The following is a 17533-nucleotide window of genomic DNA, read 5'->3' on the forward strand; positions in this document are numbered from 1 at the left end:
CCAGTGGGGCCGGCGGGCCTTGGCTTTGCCTGGCGGGGCCTGTGCCCTGAGCACGAGTGTTCGGGGTTCCCAGTCTTTCTTACAAATTGAACCTTGGCCTTTTGCAAACAGTGTTAGCTCGACGATCTGAGCAGCATCCGAAGATTGCAGGTGGGCTCCGGGCTGCGGGTGGGTTAGAGGCTGCTCATTCTGGAAGACAGGAGGTTCTGGAGTCGCTCGGGGTGCAGGTGACTTGGGCTGAACCCCAGGTTCTGCCCTTGACTCTGAAGTTTCTAAAGCTTATTTGGGCCAAGTTTAATAATGAAGGGTGAATAAATTCAGTGACTAGCTAGTAAATTTTGACCACCTGAAAACTGTCTTTACCCTTAAGAAGCTAGTACATTTAGTGATGATGATAAATTTAGGAAAACTATGGTGATTCTTCTGTTCTTAACTTCTGTCTCACCCTGCTTCTTTTTAATTCAAAACAGGCTCCCTTTTTGCTGTTGTTAACTTCAGAAACACTCCAGCTTTTGTTCAAAATAGAACTTACTCGACAATTGAGGTTTTGTTTTTCTAGATGTGAAAATCTCCTTGGACTTTTCACAAATACTTTCCACCTCAACACCTTTTATCCAAATAGAAGCCCAAAATTGTATTTCTCTTCCCTTCCACAGGCTGCATTTCAGATGTCCTGCATACACAGCAAATTGTTCAGTGATAAACGTACTCCTATTAAAGAGTTATTAAATAAGGCTCTCAAATAATGTTTCTCTTTGCATTTAAGGGAGTGGGGGGAGGCAGTTAGATGTTGCCAAAACAGTCAGCGATGTTAATATGCAAGGTACGAAACTTTTCCTTCTCTGATCACAACATTCTCTTCTGGATAAGATTACTCTGATACTCAACAGAGACGTTTTCTCAGATCATTTATCCTGTGTCATGTTAAGAAATGATCAGGTGAAGAACAACTTTACATTCTCTGTAAAACCGCCATAGACATTAATTATGTTGTTTAATATTTTTTAAAAACACCAAAAAACCTCCCTGGCCGGTTTGGCTCAGTAGTTGGAGCGTCGGCCTGTGTACCAGGGAGTCGGGGTTTGGTTCCTGCTAAGGGCACGTACCAAAAATACACATATATATTTATTTTAGCCCTGGCCGGTTTTGCTCAGTGGTTAGAGCGTTGGCCTGCGATCCAGAGAGACCCGGGTTTGGTTCCCACTAAGGGCACGTACCTCGGTTGCAGTTTGTCCCTGGCCCTGGTTGGGTCATGCGGGTGGCAACCACTTGATGTGTCCCTTTCATGTCAATGTTTCTCTCTCTCTTCCTCACACTCTATCTGAACAAAATATCGAAAAATGTCCTCGGGTGAGGATAAAAAAAAAAACCACCAAAAACCTTATAGATAATTTCCACCTGGACTTCAGTGCTAGGATGAAGTTTGGCTATGCTCCCGCCCCCCCCCCCCCCCCTTTTAATCAATGAAATAATGAAAGGCACAGAATGCATTGTATAGTTTTTTTTGCCTTCACTGCCAGGAGACTCAGAGTTTTATTTCCCGCTCAGTGTCAAGGACCCCTTTCAGCTTGGGTTTTCTGGATTAGTTCGCTTTCTATATCCCTTGTTCGGCCACCACGACCAGAATTTGTATTGCTCTGAGTTATAGATTCCATTTTTGCTTAAGGTACCCATATCTTCTTTTATGATCCCCTCAAAACTTCCCAGAAGTGAGTGGATATAAAAATTAGTTGTTCTGGATTTCCTAAAAATGTCTTAAACAGCGTACGCCGTCATTTTTAGTTGGGGGTGACTTTCACTTGCAAGACTCCCGAAGGCCCACCCGTGTACGATCGCGGAGGGCGAGGCCCTGCCCCCTCTCCCCTCGAGAAAGCACGTCCAGTCCGATGCACACTGTGCGTGTGAGTCACGGGCTTCAGCACATCTTTCCTTAGTAACAACTGACTTGCAGCTGTGGGCGCCCCACCCAGCACCCAGGCCGTCGGTGCGCTGCAGCTGCCCTGGGATCCGCCGGGACACCACAGCTGTGAATCCTGCTTCTATTCCCTCAAGGAATAGCACAGATTTCCTCAATTTCAAATGTGGGGCGTGTTCAACTCATTGTTCGCCAAAGCCTAACATCTGTGCTTCCTTCCATGCAGCAGGAAAACCTTCTCATTTCCCCAGAATGTATTTGTTCAGTCAAAGGTGTCTGCCAATTGTGCGGAAAATAGCGTTTGCAAAGTCACTCAAGAGGCAACTGGAAGAAACGTTTTGGGTTCCGAGGTGGGAGGAAAGGCGGAGGGAGAAGGGAAGTCAGTGAACATTTCTTGAAACCCAGCCTTGTGTCAGGCACCGGACCAAGTACTTGCCTAACTTTTTTAAGCCTTCCCAGCAGGCGCCTGAGGCAGGCACATTCGTACTCATCTTCCAGATGAGAAAATAGCCTCGAAGAGCTAAAGCACCTGCTTAAGTTACATCGCTGTTCAGCCCTATTTACAATCGTAAAAGATTGTAATGTTCTGTTATGATCTGGAAACAGCCCAAGTGTCCATCAGCAGAGGAGTGGATAAAAAAGCTGTGGTACATATACACAATGGAGTACTATGCAGCTGTAAGAAAGAAAGATCTCTTATCCTTTGATATGACATGGAGGGATCTGGAGAATATTATCCTAAGCAAAACAAGCTAACCAGAGAAAGACAAATACCACATGATCTCATTTATTTCTGGAATAAAACGAACAAAACAAACTGATAAACAAACTAGACCCGGAGACATAGAAGTAGGGTACAGACTGACAAACCGCAGAAGGGGAGGGGGATAGAAGAGATAAACCACAGAACTTATATGTATGTATGCACAACCAATGGATATAGACAATAATGTGGGGGCTGGGGCTGGGGGTGGTGGTGGATGGGGAGGAGGGTGTCAATGGGGGGGGAAGGAGAAACATCTATAAGAAAAATAAATTAATTTAAAAAATTTTTAATAGGTACATCACTATTAAATGGTGAATTCTGGATTCTAACCCAGTTTGGTAGATGGTAGGACTCATTCCTTGTCCATTATAAATACTGCTCACAGAGAGCAAAGCTGGTAATAGACTCCCACAGACTGAGCACACAGGGCCCGTCCTGTAGGCCTCACGCAGAGACTCTGAGACCAGGGCGCCTGGGTTCAGAACCCAGCCCTGTCACTAGGTACATGACCTTGGACAAATTACTTAACTTCACTGGGTGCCTGTTCCGTACATTTATAAAATGGGGATAGTTGTAAGGAGCAAATTAGTTCATCCTGGCCCAACATCAGCGTTCAACACGTGGTAACTATCATTCTTGTTATGCTCCAGTGTTATTTTATTGCAGGACAGGAAATGCTGCTTTCTTGTGTTTCATATGTCTATCGCTTGGAAATCATTCACGTAGAATGGTAGACCTAATGGTGGGGTCATCTTTAGAACCTTCCAGGGAGTTTTTGAAAATTATTGATGCCTGTGTCCCACCCCTAGAGATTCTGATTCAGTGGGTTTGGGGAGTAGCTTAGGCATGGGGGCAAGGGACTCTTGGTGGTTCTGAAAGTGTGGTCTCTGGACTGCAACTCAGTATATGCACAGAGTTTGCTCTTACGGACCTCCTGAATCAGATACGTGGGGAGAATAGCTCAGCAAAACAAGTCCTCTGGGTGACCTGATGTCCACGAAAGTCTAAGAACCATTGCTCTAAGCCTTAGAGTCTAAGGGAATGCAATGCCCTGGGAGTTCCCTGGTCCTAAATACAAAGCCCCAAGACCGAGGCTGACCTGGAGGGCTCATCGATTCGTTCCCACTGAGCAGTGACCCACGAGTGTGCTGGTCTCCCTAGAGCTGTAGTGTGCTGTGACTCCATCAGCCTATCCTCTCCCAGCTCCGGGATATGCAGGTCCTCGTCGGCAGTCTCTATCAAATGTTGAAGGACGTCAGGCTTAGATGGCCCGATCTGTATATTTCACGATGGGTATCACGAAACCATCAACCAGAAATATGAAATTCCTCAAGCCCGTGTTATCCAGACTCCTTGACGACAGGCCCCGCCTGTATCTCCTCACTGAGAGCAGCCCTGCCGCAGGCCCACAGACACTGAAACTGCCTCTCTGTTGGGCACTGAGGGTGGGCACAGCTGGCCCTCGCCATGGTCACTCTCCTCTTCCTCTGCTCCTACTATTCTGCTGCTTTCCCCATAACTGTGTCTTTCTCTTGTATCGATATGCTTCAGGATGTCTTAGTTGAATCTCCCAGGCCATAGAGCCACCCTGTCCCTTCTGGCGACCACCTCACTGTGCTCGGAGCTGTGATGTGACACAGACATGGGTATTGATTTCCCTTTTTCTGATAGAGCCAGTCTCCACATCACCGAAATTCCTCGGCACTTGGGTCCCGTTCCTGCTCCCTTAGCCACACTAGTCTCTTTTGAAAATAAGAAGATTTTGCTTTCAACATTTGCCTTCCATGTCTCTCCAACTTCTGTGGAACTTGTGGTCAGCTGTCTCCAATGTCATGTAATTTATCTTTCATCGCCTGATTAAAGAGAATACCACTGTAACTTCTAGCGAGACAAATGCCATCTGTGTGCGTCTGGTGGTGTAACTTCGCACAGGAAGGACACTCGTGTTCTCCTCATGCCTCGTGTCCCTATCCACAGTGAAACTTGACAATTTTTAAAAACAATTCTTTTACTTCTAGACAGCTCCGCCTCAGCGGTAAGCAAGTGGGCAGAATCATCAAAGCAGGGAGGAGAACAGAACAGCAGCCGGTGCACAGGGAGACAGCAGAAGAGAGGAGAGGGTGAGCTCCAGGGAGGGAGTGAGGGTGAGGGGCAGAAAGACAGAGCCAGAGATGCAAAAATCTAGGCTGAGGAGAAGCGACTCAGGCAGGTATTAAACTTGGCCTTGGCGATAAAGGCAAATGGAAACATGACAAATCCCATCACTCTGGAGCAGGGTGACAAGGGGGCCTTTCCTGTTGCTACAGAATTTCAGCTGATCCCTCAACGCTAAGAACTAGGGCCATTAGGGGGTCCCTAGACATTCTAAGTAGGGAACCAGATCATCCACACAGAGCTTGCTAAGCAGTGATCAATAAAACCCAGTCCAGGAACCCTGCATCTATCACCTGCCGCAGGATGTGGGAGGAGACTGGTGATGCGTTGTCCATACGCGGAGCATGTGAACCTTCCCCTCAGGCCAGGTGGAGGAAGCTTCCAGAGAAGCACGAGGACCAGGTGGGATATCTCCCAGGAGGAGACGCACGTCTTGCCTGCTGGCCGGTAAAAGCTGTGGAAACTGGCCCCACGTCTTCACAGGACTGAGACAGAATGTGGGGAGAGCTTGACCTGTGTCCCCAGGAACTTGGGGAAGCAGAGGCTGGAGGCCAACTGTAATGAAGTCCGTAACGTCATCTGAAATGCTTCAAAACAGGCGGTACTGTGTGTTGGTTCAGCGATGCACTTACCCACACTCCAGAGGCGGCCACTGCGGGGTATACAGTTATCTTTATCTTTGAGCAAGGCCAGAGGTTTCCCTAATTAGCAAAATGAGTGGTAAAAAAGGGATTTTATTTTGTGAAATTAATAGTATTCAAGTTTTGTGGATTGGCCAAATATTTGAGACTCTCCTCACACTTGGATGAAGTGAGCATACACAGATCTAGGGGTCCGTAGCCTATACCCTAGAAGGCACCAGAGGCTTGATCCCCAAATTGTCTCATAGCTTCCAACTGGCTCCAAGCAATCTGGTGGCTTGAATCCAACCCTATAGTCTATTTGACTATTTCCTCTGCGATATCATGATGTTTCCCTTAGATGAATCTTTTGTGCAAAGACAGACTCAGGGGTCGTGAAGGGATAGTCAACCCTCACCTACTTCTACATATAGGCAGCTACTGTTACATCCCACAAACAATCCGGTGGTAGAGTTGGACTAGGATGGTTCATAACACTAAAACTTGCCTGAAAAATCCAAGATGGGACTCTGGCTGAAGCTGCCGGGACGGGAGAGTGAAGAGGCTGGATGAGGGCGGAGGGCACCTGCAGTGCTTTGTAAAGCAAAGAGGTGCCTTCATCGTGGGCCAGATGGAGGCTGTGGAAGGTGTTACCGTGACAGAGACCCACCCAAGAAGATGCCTTGAGGTTCTCTTAACAGGAAGTAGTCTTTTTTAAGGGGTGCACTGTTGTGGAGGAACTTCGGGAAAAGCTCTTAGGAGGCAGCGAGTGGTTGGGACAGCTTGGTAGAGAACTGTGTGGTTGGAGACCTCCCGAATCCTCCATGAGTAAAGAGCTATCAGTGGGACACCTGCCCCACTCCAACTCGGTCCCATCTGCCCCTTGCGTCCCCACCTGGAAGGAGCCAGAGCCCGCAGAGGGAGTGGTGGAGGAGTGGAAGAATCAGGCAGGAAACTAGTCAGGAAGCGGACCACCTTCCTCCCCAGCACGCCCTCTGCGCGTCTGCATGGTTCAGAGTCTTATTTAGACCCAAACTCAGGTGGGAAAAGCTCTAAATTAGATGAGAGTTATAAGCTTTGCTGTGAGACTAGACTAGACTGGACTTCCCCTACCTAAAAATAAGAGGTTTATTAATCCCTGCAAGTCACCAGAAAAGCATTTCACTGTCAAAAGTGGAAGAATAATTCAACAAAGGGAGCTTAAGAGGTTGGTGATAAGAGAAAAATTAAGTTGTTTAGTTTTTATATCCAACAGAGTCCAACTGTTTCGGTATCTACAGCTTTTGCTACTGAATGAAAGGGACTTGGTATTTTTACTGTAATTTTCAAAATTATTAATTTTTATATTTCTTTAAGTATAAATCAAGGGGTGGCAAATTAGTTTTCAAGCATATTCTTGAAGATCACACACTAAATAGCAGAGGGATGGAGAAGGAGACGTGTATTGGTTATCTAGTGCTGTCGTAATGAATGACCACAGATTTATTATCGTACAGCTTTGGAGGTGAGAAGTCCATAGTGGGTTTCCGGTGCCTGAAGCCAAGGTGTCAGCAGGGTTTTGTTCCTTCTGGCGGCTCTGGAGAGAAATCTGCTTCCTGACTCTTCCAGCTTCTAGAGCCCTCCTGCAGGCCTTGAGGCAAAGCCCCTTCCCCAGGGTCCAAGCTAGCCGCACACCATCTTCTGATCTCTCTTTCTCCGACTATAAGGACCCTTGTGACTGCATGAGACTCACCCAGATAACCCAGGGTAAGCTTTTTAACCCCAGGATCCTTCATGTATCTGCAGAGTCCTTTTTGCCATGTGTAGTGGCAGTCACAGGTTCCGGGGGTTAGGGGTGGACACCTGGCCGGGGGTGTGGGGTGAATCTGCCTGCCATGGTCAGGCCCAAGCCCCTCCTCTCGGAGAAGCCCCTCCCCCTTGCTTCCTGGAATCAGGTCCAATGGTAGCCTCCAGGAAAGAGGTTCTGTATAATCTCCAGGAAAGCGCATAATCTCTTCATACCTGTTTTTTCATCTGCAAAATTATAAAATTAGCTGTTCTCTAAAGTGTCTTCCAAGTCTAGACCCTATGCTCCTTTTGTCTTTGGCAAAGCAAACATTTGGAGCAATCTGGCAGACCACTGGAAAAACCCAGCTGAAGCTTCGGGGCACAGGGCCAGCCCCTGGGCCAGGTCTGCAGCCGCACTGTCGGAAGGCCGGCAGCCCTCTGCTTTCCCCAGGCAGGGGCAGTGCACAGAGGCACAGGTGGGAGGTTTGGGGTGGGAGGCCTCTCCACGTAGGGCAATGCGTTGTCCTACCTGCCTCTGCTGAATCACCATCGAAGGCCTTGGGCTACGGTGCCCAGGTCAGAAATGGCTGCTGACTCAGCACTGCCTGAAGGGTCCAGGGAAACCCCAGTGGAATGAGTAAATGCCCTCCTGGGCCTGCTCCTCTCAAGTCGGCACACGGAGTCCCTCTGATCTCCGTACCCTCAGGGTCTTAGAACAGCAGGTCACAGAACACGAGAGGGAAGGAAGCTCAGACACCATGTCACTCACAGATGTCCTTCCCATCATGTGATCACAAGCTAGTTGCGTGTTTTGTTTTTCCAGCTATTCCGATAAATCGCAGTGTTTTGGTGGCCTTCCCTCTCTAGTCTGGCCTTGAAACAGGTACACTTTGCACCCTCAGCCCCATGGACCTCAGAGACACCCCCAGCTCCTCAGAACTCCTCTACACCACCGTCCCCTTCCATTTTCAAGGCAATGTCATCTACCAGCAAGAGCTCTGGGCCATAAATCAGGACTTGCTGTTTCTGTCCTCTGAGCAGCTAGGGGCTGAGCAGGTCACACCCTCTCTTTGGGCAATATTGGACTCTATTTTCCCGAAGTCACTTCCAGTGCCAATATGAGGGGATCAGAGTAGGTCACCCTGAAAGCCCTCTTCGGTTCTGAAAGTCGATCTGCACCTGTCACAGAGCTCTTGAATACGTAGGTCCGACAGCCTGGGGAAAGCATCCTTGGATTAGCCTTTTCCTGGGGCTTGCAACCAACCCATGTCTGTTCTCCCCCCAGGAGGGTACCAACTCCACAGCCTCAGGAAGTCCCGGGCATTCTGCCAAGGGCTCCTATCCTTTCCTGAACAGGTTTCTCACTCCCTCTCCTCCCAATTTAGACTAGACTGTCATCTCTCCTCACCAATCCCCTGAGGGGCCAGGGGTGTGACTCTGGAGATCCAGAAACTGAACCGTGACTCTTATTCTTCATCCATGTGACAAGCCTGTCATTCCTACTTTGGTTGGGCCTGCCTAACCAGAACAGCACTGGGTCACTCTATGTGTGAGCGGGGAGAGATTCCCGCCTGTTGGTGACCTGAGGACGGGCACTGCTCAGTGGGTAGAGGTCACCTCTGTCCCTGGAGCATCTGGAGCACCCAGCGCCCTCACTCCCGTTAGGGCCTCTGTGGAATGCCACGACCCGGCCTCAGGCCTGGACACACTTGGCCAAGGACTACTTGTTCCCAGAACCTTCATGGCGCCTTTGAACCACAAAGGTGCTCTCGGAAAGAACTAACCACCAAGGCTTGCTTTTTGCTACATCCATGTCAGTTGGCATCTCACGTTGTCCCCCTCCAAATATGAACAATCTTTTTCTGCAAAGGACAACCTGCCTTTTATTTCTCACATGGGTTCAGTCGCCCTTCTCATTGCTTCAGGAGGAAGCTGTGTGTGGCCTAGCTGCCCATAAGGCCCCACCCAGACCTGGTCTCCTGAGGAGGTACCCTTCCTCCTGGGCGTGGAGGGGACAGGGGCCTGTTGTTCCTGCAGCAAGCACCATGCTGGGTGTTCCCCTTGCGGGCAGAAAGCCGCCTCCGAGGTGGATCTCCTCACGCTCTGTGCTGTTTTGCTTCTGATCGTGCCCACGTTGCTGCACACCCTGGCCCAGGACTCCTCGCGGGTGGAGCACTTAGTTCATTGCCATTCGCACAGCACAGTGAATGCCTTTTGTGCCTCTGACGTCCCTGCTGGGCTCCGCAGGGAGGGGACGAACGTGCTCCCACCTACAGGCTCCCGCCCTCGGCGGTCACGCAGACGAGGGAACAAAGGCCGCCTGGCCCCGGGAGGCTGGGGGGGCCGGTCTGGAATGCGAGGGGGGGGGCCTGCCAGGCGGGGCCTCCACACTGGCAGGTGTCGGTCTGCCCGCAGGCCTTGCCCTGCCTGCTCCGAGCCAGCTCCGGGGAGAAGTACGGCAGGAAGAGCCAGGACATTCTGGTCGGCCCGCTCTGCCACTGTAACCCAGGCCCACAGACACGGCCCCTCCCAGGGCGAGCCTTCCCCCTGCGGAGTGGGGCAACACCCGCCGCTGTTGTGAGGCGCAAACACAGCATCTCCGGGGAAACGCGCAGCACGAGCCCTTTGTGAGTCAGGGCGGGGGAGTCGCTGCTCCGTCTCTCCCATCCCCGGGTCACCCCGATTTCCCGCCAGCAGTGGTGGGCTGGTGATGCCCCCTAGCGGCCAAACCACTCCCCATCACTCATTATTCATTTCTCTTAAATTTCGTGTTTATTACAAGCCAAAGAAAAACCAATAATGATGAATATGTAATAACTTAGCCAGAATTTTATTTATATATATATATGTATGTATTTTTGATGGAGGAAGTGGCCCGGGAAAGGAGAAGTGTGTGACGCAGCCCTGGACCTAGGGTGGGCAGTGCGTCCCAGCAGCCCTTCCCAGCCTGCTGCTGGCGGCTCCTCCAAGCCTGCAGGAAGCCTGTCTGCGGCCTGAGGGTGGTAAGGCTTCCCCAAAGGACCCATATTTCACCCAAGAAAATGGGGACAGGACTGAGGAACAGATGAGAAACCAAAGTACTTAACGTCTCTTCTTCAGCCTTTAAACCCTTTTAAAATCCTCAAAGGTTACAAAGCACTAAATAGCTATCTTCCTTGTGCTGACACGCAGCCAGCGCTGGTTGGCCCGGAGAGGAATTAGAGTCCCAGCATATTCAATAGCAAGTGACCAGAAACTGCTGTGTTCCCTCTTCCTGAGAGGCCCCCTCACACATTCTCACGGACTACTCACCATAGCAACTGTCCTTATTTTCAGATGAGAAAATTGGGGTTCAAGAGGTCACATGCTAGTGAGAGGGGAACAGCCTGAACCCTGGTAATCTGGCTTCAAACTGCCCCCCTTCTCCCTGGAAGTCATTGGAGTTGAATGACCCAGGCCCTGCTGATTGAGAACAGTCTGCCTGATGGGGAGGGAAACACCACACACAAAGAATTAACACGCTTTCTTCTTTATACCTGTGTAATAAGTAACCCAGTCATCGGGTATCCTCTAGTCATGATGAATAATCTGCTGAACACCCATGCTTGCGGATCTGGTCAACCACTTTCTGTTTCCCTTCTCATCTGACGGAGATTCCTCTCAGGAGTCAGAGTTCCAGACATCTCTTTACCCCCCTTTGCAGGCCTTTCCCAAGGCCTCGGAGGAGCTTCCTTTTAGACTCAGCTTCCTGGTGTTGGGAATGGGGTGAAAACTTCTGGAGGTTTCCCTGCGAGTCCCCCTCCAGCTCCGCGCCCCCGCTCTCCTCCTCCTAAGCAGGCGGGATGATGGGCATGCGGACCCCCCTTGCAGAACTGAACCTTTCTTTGAGGAAACCAGTGAGCGTGACGCTGGAGAGCTTCCAGGGTGACAGTGGGTGGCTGTGTCACGGAGGCCTAGAGGGACCCAGAAGGACAGCTGACAACCCATCACAGACTCTGCCGGTTCCAGGTCTGGATTCTCAGGGCTCTGGCACCCCCAGGGCAATGAAGGGACAAGCAGGCTTGCTTCTTTATCCATGTGAGGCCGAAACATTTGAGCATGTGCGCAGAAATCTTCTCCCAGAACTTTGTCTCTGGGGTGGAACTAAGTACGATTAGACAGGGTTCTTACACAGTCTAGGGACACCCCATTTCATCAATATGTCCTGCGTGCCAGCCCCTGGCATGTTTGCATATGGTCTCTCATCACCCACTAGGAACACCCTGTGAGGTTGGGCTTGTAGGCCCCGTTTTACATAGTAAATTGAGGTTCAGAGATGCTGAGAGATTTGGCCAAGATCACAAAGCTAATTAGAAGAGTTTCGATTCACTGCATGGTGTAAACCCCAGAAAAGGTTGCACGCTTGAGACTGTAGTTTACCTGACCCAAGACACCTCTGGATACTTTTCTGCTTTGGGCCTGAAGGGAGTCCCTTAGCATGTGAGGCGGGTGCATCAGATCTTCCTGTTGATGAGATTTACCAATTGAGTGATCGCATAACTTAGTTATGCATATGTGTGCCTGCACTCATCGCTGGCCTTCTCCGTTTCCCGTCCCCTTCCTCCACCGCACAGGAAGGCCAAGTCGTGACTGTGTCCGTCTGTCACAGATGTCTGGGCAGCTGTGGGGCAACCGACCAAGATAAGAATGGAGAAAACATGGGCTCTGAAGTCAGGCAGGCTTGGGGTTAAATTCCACCTCTGCCATGGTTTCCGGAAAATCAGCCCAGATTCCAGGACAGGGATGGGGACGGCAGGTTAGAGTAGGAAGGATGTGGTCTCAGCCTGCGTCTGACAAGAGGAGGGCCAGTGCCAGGGCCAGTGCCAGGGCCAGTGCCAGGGCCAGTGCCAGGGCTAGTGCCAGGGCCAGCCCTCTCCAGAACATCCAGAGATGAGGTGCTGGTCGCTGGCAGCCCTCAGCTCACGGGACACAATGTCGGGGGTCCCAAACAAGACTCAGGTGGCTCCTGTTCCCACAGTTCTCTACCACACACTGGTCTAAAACTCACCTTGAAGGCTCTAGCCATGAGCCAAACGTAACCGTTCCTCGAAGGGAACACGCTCTACATTGCTAAAGGGCAGCTTCATGGAACAGGGAAGAACACGTGGGTTGTGCCCACTAGAATCCAGGCTTTGCGTATGGTCTCATGGCCTGTTTCCTCATCTTTAACATGTAACAGAGAATAACATACAGGGACAACTGGCAGTTCTGTAGGGCTGCTCTGCACACTTTTCATATAAATTAACTCACTTAAATGCCCACTATAGCCTGATTCCCATTTTCCCAGCGAGGGAGCTTGTAGGTCAATCACTGGCCCAAGATTGCACAGAGTGTGAGTGGCAAAGCTGGACTTTGAACTCAGCAGTCAGGTGGCAGTGTCCCTGCTCTTGACCTTGACACCATTCTGGTTCTTGGGGGATAGTGAGGCCTTTCTCTTAGGGGTGAGGGCAGGATTGAGAGAGGTCATGCTCTAAAGCTCCTGGCACAAAGCAAGGGCTCAAATAATGCCCTTTTCCTCCCCTGGCTTTAGATTTGGCAGGAGAGAGCCACAGCCTACCTGTCCCACCCAAGGTCTGTCTCACATGTATGGGTGCTCAGCCAGGATCCGAGGGATGAATGAAAGGGCAGATGGTGGTGAGGTGGGTGCAGGGGAGGGGCACTGGAAATAGAGCTGTGCATGTGAGGCCGAGGTCAGAGGGCCCAAGCTGTGGCAAGTGTCCTGGGGCAGCCCTGCTTGCTCAGGTGCTTCACTAACTGGGACTCTAGTTCCAGGATATGGGCTTCAGCTCCCACCTACCCCTTATGCCAGTGGTAGCCTCGGAGCTCACCTAGGGGCCCAAGAGCTCCAGATGAGTGGGAAGCCACGAGGGAGGTGGAGGCACCACCTGCCACCCTCCCCTTTGTTCTGGGGCTGAGAAAGAACTAAGGCTGCACTTTGGGGGCGGCAGTGGGGGCTGGTGTGTGGAAACAGGGCTGTCTTGTTCTAGACCTATTACAGCCCAGGCCCCTACCCCAGCAGTAGCTGCTGCATCCCTGCTCTGGCCTGAGTCAACCACTGGCAAATGGAATGTGTTTCTTAGAAGCCAGAAGGAGGTTCCTGTAGGAGCAGAGAGCGCCCAGCTCCCTTGAGGCACGGTCTCCAAGCCATCCCGGCACATTGCAGCCAGAACCCAGCTTCAACAACACAGGCTGTCTGGGCAATGGTTACTGAGGTGCATTCATCTCTATGTATCGAGATTACACGGGCCAAGGTCAGGTGTACTCAGGCCAAAACAAGCAGACCTTGACCGGGCAACATACCAAAGTATTGGTATCACTAATTTCTTTCTGAATGTCCCTCAGCTCAGTTGATACATCATGATCAGGATGGTTTAAGATGACTGAAATGGACTGCCACTCCCTGCTCCGACTTTATGTTTATAGGCACAGCCTGCATATCCAAGGCAAGGAGAAACAAGGCTGTCCCCCCACGGAGCGCAGTCGCTGAATCCCAGCTTGGATGTTTGGGGAGTGGTGGTTTAAAAATCCTACCCAGAACAATAACAACAACAACAAAAAGAAAAAAAAAGAAAAAAACCACAAGAAAGATAAAAAGCAAACAAACAAAAAAAGAAAAGAAAAATAAATAAAAATAAAAATTCTACCCACTGTTTCAGTTCGCTCTGCTCCCTGTAAGTACACCCAAGACTCCGGGATAGATCGATTAATCCACTGTTCTTGTTCTGTTTCGTTCCATGTGCCCAGGTGAACTGGGCTTTTCTTGTTTAAGATCTGCAAAGGATAGTCAAGATCCTGCTTCCATCACTGGCATTTCAGAAGGGGTCTGGAAATGACTAAATGGTTTCTTTGCATCTTCGACATTTGCATCAGCAAGGTTATTTATGAAGTGCCCACACCGAAGCTGCTTGCCAGTTCTGAACCCAGATAAGAGGAAAGGTTCTTTATTCTGTTTCAGAGGGGGTTGAGTTAGTTGGTAAACTGTGTTTCTTTTAACTTCTGAAAGCCTTCCTTTTCCTGGAAAAAAATATATCATGCTGTTTTTGCAAATGAAAGAGTAAAACTTTTGCTAATGCATAGTATTTCTTCAGTTATCATTTGGGTTTGTAGACAGTGCTTGTTTTCTGAAACCCTCAAATTACCTTATTTCTTTGCACTAAAAATACTTAGTCATTTGAACATTGGTGGAACTCATGACTTGTGGCAACTTGTGAATTCAACAGATGGTTTCATTTTTTCCGACTCATTCTCCCCCCTTTCCTCCACTCCACCCAAGAACAAATCATTCAGATACTGCCCTGCTGCAGTGAGTCACGAGGGATCTGTCACTGACTGATTTCTCCGCCATCCAGTCTTGGGCCGGCTCCAGGCACCCCCCTCCCCCTCCGCCAAGAGCAGGGGCTGCTGGGCTGGTCCTTAAGGAGCAAGTGGTGGGAACGGCTTGTGAGGGCCTGAATGGCCCCAGGTCATTGGGCACAGAATGCCAGGTTATGGATTCTCCAGGGAGAAATGGCTCTGGGCTGTGGACTTGGCCTTTGCCTCCTGTTTGAGACACAGTGAAGCAGGCTGCCTCAACAAAGAAAGTCAGCCCCTGGGAACTAGATGCTTCGGAAGGAGCGTGAACTGTTCCGGGCCTTTGCAGAAACTTGTAGCCAGAGAAGGAGCTCCTTTAGTGGGGGGCAGGGTTTTAATCACCTCATTATTCTCAAAGTCTGGCCCATTGCCTGACACTTGGTAAATACTCCATAAATACTTGTGAACTGACTTCAATTAGTCTCTGTCATCAACAGTCATTTACTGGGTACTTACTGTTTTGGGTCCCTCGTTAAGACGGGATACATAGGATTTGTATAAAGGGCTGTCTCAGCTCTGATTGGAGGCTAGTTAGAGAATTAGGCCAGACATAAAAAATGACACTTACCAGCCTACAGTGATGAGTTTTCGTTGCTCAAGGAAAGACGTGGGCAGTAAGAGGCACCAGTGTTTGAGGAAAAGGAGCCCACTGAGGAGATGACATCAGGGTCAGCTTTTCTGACTGGTGGAAATAAATGGGGCTGTGCCTTTAAGGAAGTGATAAAAGTAAAATCTATCAAGGACCTCCTACCCTGTGCCAGTGTCCTTTATGTATAGTACTCACGACATTCATTCCAGGGAAGTGTTATCATTGTCTACCCACAGACGAGGAAACTCGGGCTCAGAGGAGGAAAGCATTCTGCCCAAGGCCACACTGAGCAGGAAGGCCAGGTTTCCAAAGCAGGTCAGTCTAACCCTAGAACCCACTGTCCCCTGCCAAAGAGAAAAGGTCTCAGACTTTATCAAGTACCATGATACTTAATTCGAAGCAGCTTCCAAAGCAAACCACTACTGCTTCTAGAAAGCAAGGGCCCAGCAGGGGGAAGCTGGTGGCCTCATGTTCTCTGAGCACAATGCTGACCGGGATGGCGGTGGAGTCACAGGGTTACTGGGATCAATCCCAGGATGTGAACAGCTTGCAAGCACAGTGGGCAGGCCTGGCTGAGGTGTGGCATTAGCATGACTGCTGGAGAAGCTCCCCGTGGCACAGAGCTGGTGAACAGCACCCATCACCAAGTTCCAAAAGACCTCTGATGACTTCGGGTCTCATTATGTGGACGTTTTATAAAGAGGCCAGGGATCCCAGGCTTGGATATGGAAAGACTGATTACAATGGGACGCCAGCAATCTGTGTTGGCAGATTCACAATGTAGTGATTAAGTAAATGGACTCCAGGTTTGAATCCTGGCTCAACCACTTACTAGGTGTCTGAAATCAGCTCCTCCTGGATTTCCCCCTTACCATAGCGTTTTCAAAGATGTTAAATGAGTTAATATATGTGAAACAGAATGACACCTGGAACAGGGTGCTTAACTTATGTTAAGTAGGGGTTGCTCTCTGTATTCTTCTGTCAGCAGCACTTAGCAAAGGCATGTCCCATTCAAGTTGTTATCAAAGGTTCAAGCCTGGATTAAGGCCTAAATGAGGCATAAGTGGACATGTCTAAAGATACTAGTGATCCTTTGGAAACAGACAAATCCTTATTGTGTTCAGAATAAGGCTTGCCAGTCAGCTGATGAGAGATTTAGTGAGAGATCTTCTATTACATGTAGCCCAACAGTGACCTCTAGTGGCTCAAGCACTTATTACTACCTTGTACTGCGAACTAAAAGGCTCTTTTAAGAAAAGAGCAGGTCACTGTACAGGAGTATGGGAACTGACCATGCGTTGTCCTGGGCCAAACGGAAACTACAGCTATGAGAAGCCCTATACACTGGCAAGTTATCTTGACCCATGAAAGTCATTTTATCCCCTCTAAAGTCAGTCCTGATGAGAAAGCCCAAGGTCTTCTCATTCTACATTCTAGAGAACACACAAATGGTGTGAATCGGTTGGAAAGTAACACAGGTGAAGAAAAGTCTTAAAAATGTTCATCTCCAAGGAATTAGGACAGAGCTTAAAAGGATTCCCATTGGCCCCATCTGGGATAATTTGGGCAACAAAATAAATGATAGCAAAGGATTGTAATAAGTCACAAAATGAGTCCATACTGATATACATAAACAAATAAATAAATGAAGGGGAAGTTTTTTACAGTGGGAGTCTAACTAAAATGTAGAAGTGTTAGAGCTAGAAAATCATTTTCTTTTTTTTGTTTGTTGTTTTTTTTTTTATCCTCACCCGAGGATATTTTTCCATTTTTTGTACAGATAGAATGGGAGAGAGAGAGAGGAAAGGAGAGAGAGAGAGAGAAACATCGACGTGAAGAGACACATCAAGTGGCTGCCACCCGCACGACCAATCAGGGCCGGGGACAAACTGCAACCGAAGTACGTGCCCTTAGCGGGAACCGAACCCGGGTCTCTCCGGACCGCAGGCCGACGCTCTAACCGCTGAGCCAAACTGGCCAGGGCGAAAATCATTTTCAATAAGTGTTTCAGGCAAAAATCATCCATGAATGCTAAAATTATTAGTCAGAATTATAATGAAAAGTACTATCTTAAAGTACCCCTCCCCCCAAATGCTTATTAGTTACAAAGGTAAAAGTAGTAACATTTAAGTAGAGAACACTGGCAGACACCACCTTAATCAAAGTTAAGATCAGCACTGGCTGAGTAGCTCAGTTGGTTAGAGCATGGCCTTGATACACTAAGGTTGTGGGTTTGATTCTCTGTCAGGGCACATATAAGAATCAACCAATGAATGCATAAATAAGTGGAACATATGTCTTTCTTTCTCAAATCAATGAATAAAAATTTTTTTAAAAGATCAAAGTTAACACCA

At 49.2% G+C, this 17533-nt stretch overlaps 1 protein-coding gene across 1 annotated transcript in view; it reads right to left on the reverse strand.

Annotated features, from left to right (window-relative positions):
• Positions 1 to 11527: 11527 nt before the first annotated feature.
• CCNL1 (cyclin L1) overlaps positions 11528 to 17533 on the reverse strand; it is a 28394-nt gene continuing 22388 nt past the window's right edge. Inside the window, exons 13-15 of the transcript XR_004956781.1 lie at positions 15159 to 15297; positions 13889 to 14254; positions 11528 to 11861 (exon numbers count right to left, since the gene is read on the reverse strand). The gene's annotated coding sequence lies outside the window, so the exon portion shown is untranslated. The remainder of the gene's footprint in view (positions 11862 to 13888; positions 14255 to 15158; positions 15298 to 17533) is intronic.

Source organism: Molossus molossus, unplaced genomic scaffold, assembly GCF_014108415.1.
Source record: "Molossus molossus isolate mMolMol1 unplaced genomic scaffold, mMolMol1.p scaffold_m16_p_5, whole genome shotgun sequence".
NCBI lineage: Eukaryota > Metazoa > Chordata > Mammalia > Chiroptera > Molossidae > Molossus > Molossus molossus.